The sequence below is a fragment of the Macaca mulatta genome, chromosome 7, assembly GCF_049350105.2.
Source record: "Macaca mulatta isolate MMU2019108-1 chromosome 7, T2T-MMU8v2.0, whole genome shotgun sequence".
Classification (NCBI taxonomy): domain Eukaryota; kingdom Metazoa; phylum Chordata; class Mammalia; order Primates; family Cercopithecidae; genus Macaca; species Macaca mulatta.
In genome coordinates, this window is record NC_133412.1 from 47,530,748 (window position 1) to 47,533,582 (window position 2,835).

A 2,835-nucleotide genomic window follows, 5' to 3' on the forward strand; every position below is an offset into this window, starting at 1 on the left:
GGCATCTTCGGCTTTAGTTAGAAAATAGTCAAATTCCTGGCTGTCTGCAAATATTAGCAGGTTTTTCATTTTCTGCAAACCTGATGAACTGTAATTCAACCAAAGGCCTGGTAGGAGCCGGAGAAATTCCTGGCACGCTGGAGGGCCAGAGCTGGAAAGGAATTCACAACGTTGCTGGCCCAACCGCTTCTTGTCCAGGAGAGATAAGATGACATCTTCCAGGCCTACAGTGGCCACTACGGGAGTGGAAGCTCCAACCTCATCTTCCTGGTGATCTTTCTGCTCCACCAAGCGGCCTCCATTAGGTTATTAATATAACAAGGGAGTTGTGGTCATTGGCTAACCTTTCCTCAGAGACCTTTTTAAAGGAAGGCTTGGATGTAGTTGAGAAAACCGTGGGTTTGTCATTATAAAAGCAATCTCCCTTATTCTCCTTCCTCTGTTCCCTGTTAGCTGCTTGGTCTCGATCATGGCACCTTCTCTTCTTGCTAAGCCTCAGTTTTCTCGGATACATACTGGGAATAATTATTATCCCTGTCTAAAAGCATTATCGTGAGGATTAAATGAGTTGATGAGTGACGATCCTCACCCAGAGCTTTGCAAAATTAGTGGGAACCTCCATGAACCTGAGTGAGGCACGGGAGTATTCAACTGAGACCACCTCTGCCCAGATTTTATACACCTCAGATCTGAGGAAGGAATAGGCTGCCCTGTGGGGTGGGGAGGTGGTGGTGGGCGGTGAATGGTGAGGGAATAAACTTGAATTGACAACCAAGGCCCCAAAGGACCGCCCTGCTCAGAGTACTCCAGATGTGTTCAGATTTCCCCACTGGATTGCAGGTGGCCTGGTGGCAAGGACAGAGTCCTCTTCACTATGCAAGCTCCAGGCAGGTGCTCAGTAAACACTTCCTGAATGCATACAAGACAGCGTCTGGTGGCATGGCAAGGATGGCATTTGGTCCACAGGATGCTGTTAAGAAGGACATTGTATAGGCAATCATCCTATCACACACACACACACACACACACACACACACACGCACAGAGCTATACATGCACTCACAATTGGCCAAGAAACCAACATCAGCATTGGCTTCATGGTCTTCATCCACCAAATCTGAGGAGTAAATTTTCAGACATGCTTATAGCCCTGTAATGCCAGGGCTGAAACCCACCAAGGGCCCTTTCTTTCTCTGATCCTACCTTGCACCTTATGCAGTGAGTTTCAGCAGAGAGAACTTCCATCTAGGATCTGTAGAGTACAGTTTGGTCTCTGCATGACACAAACTGGCTGTGTGATTCAGAGAAACTCACTCCTCCTCTCTGGGCTTCAGTTTTGCCATCTGTGAAATGGAGAGATGGAGCTACCTGGGCTTGCCTATCTCACAGGGTCTCTGTGAGGCAAGCAGCAGCTCCAGCCTGCTAGAGAGGGAAACGGACGGCAGATCACTCAATCTAATCTAATGACTTTCAAGCATTTATTTAGCAGATGAATCTTTAATTTTTTTTTTTTTTTCTGCTTAGAACCCTGACTTATAAGATAGAAAGAACTGAGCTGTTCAGGCTGGGTTGGAGATGACCCCAGGATGTGAACACAAAGGCCAAGGCACCCCTACTTTCATAGTGGGGACTCTGAGGGCCCATCCGCCACCTGAGGCCCCCAGCGCTGCCTGTGGCTACCAGGCAACCAGCTCTGCGTGGCCCAGCCTCCCCATCAGCACCTCGCAGCTGTCCTCCCAGCCAAAACTGGTTTAGAAAAGGCTGCCCAGCTGGCAGGTAGGAACAAAGGGATTAGGCCCCGTTTGACAGACTGTGTCCCTCCTATTTGCATGTCATTAAGCTGCAGACCAGTTAGCAGAGGGGGTCACATAGCTTCAGAGTCCCTGCCAAGCTGGGGCACGGAGGCACTGAGGCTTCATTTGCATTTTGGACACCTGCCCTGAACTACAGGAGCCAATCTGAAGAAGAGGGGTTTCTTGAGGAGATGACTGGGGTGCTGGCGTGGACTGGGGAGGTGTCCTCGTCTCAGTGGTGACCCCAGTTTTTTTCTGTCTCCACTCAAAACTGACACAAATTGAAGCAGGATTGTTTTGAGGGACAAAAAGGGCTTCATTGCTCTGAGAGTTAAACCAGGCACTATGCAACAGCTTGGGAGAGGACCAGTGAATTCTGAGAACCAGGGCTTCTCTCCCCAACCAGCATCCCCACACACCACACACACACACACACACACACACACACGCACCAGCCTAACCAAAAGGAAAAAGAGGAAGAAAGGAACACAGGCCACATTTTCTCTGCACTCCCCTTCTAAGGCCTCCTGGGGTGCCCCTGATTGACAGGACGCTAAATGCAAGAGGTTTCCTGTGATAGAGAAAGAGATTTTCTTGAAGCATTCAACTCCTGACCTTTAAGAGCTCGGGGAGCAAAATGATTTTCAGTCACTTGGGCCTGAGTGAAAGGTATGTGAATTGATCGACTGCAGGGCTCAGGCCTCCCGAGGTCTTGATGTTATGTCATTAAAATCTTACAATCGAGTTATCCTAATGTATCCCAGCAGCCCCCGATTAGTAAATAGACTCAAAGTTACATGGTCTAAAATGCCTTCTCCAAGGGCCTGGAAGACCAGTAATGTGGATGGGGCCTGGGGCCAAATCCGGCCTCTGCTATTTGAGGTTTTCTTTTTTGACATTAGACTATGGTAACTATTGCTGTAGCTGCCTCTCACATTTCTTCCTCTAGCTCTTTTAATCTTGTGAAGGTGCCTACCCCTCTGGCCACAGGTGTCTAGGTAGGTTGGACTGGCTAATATCCTCTGGCAACAGTGATTGGTCT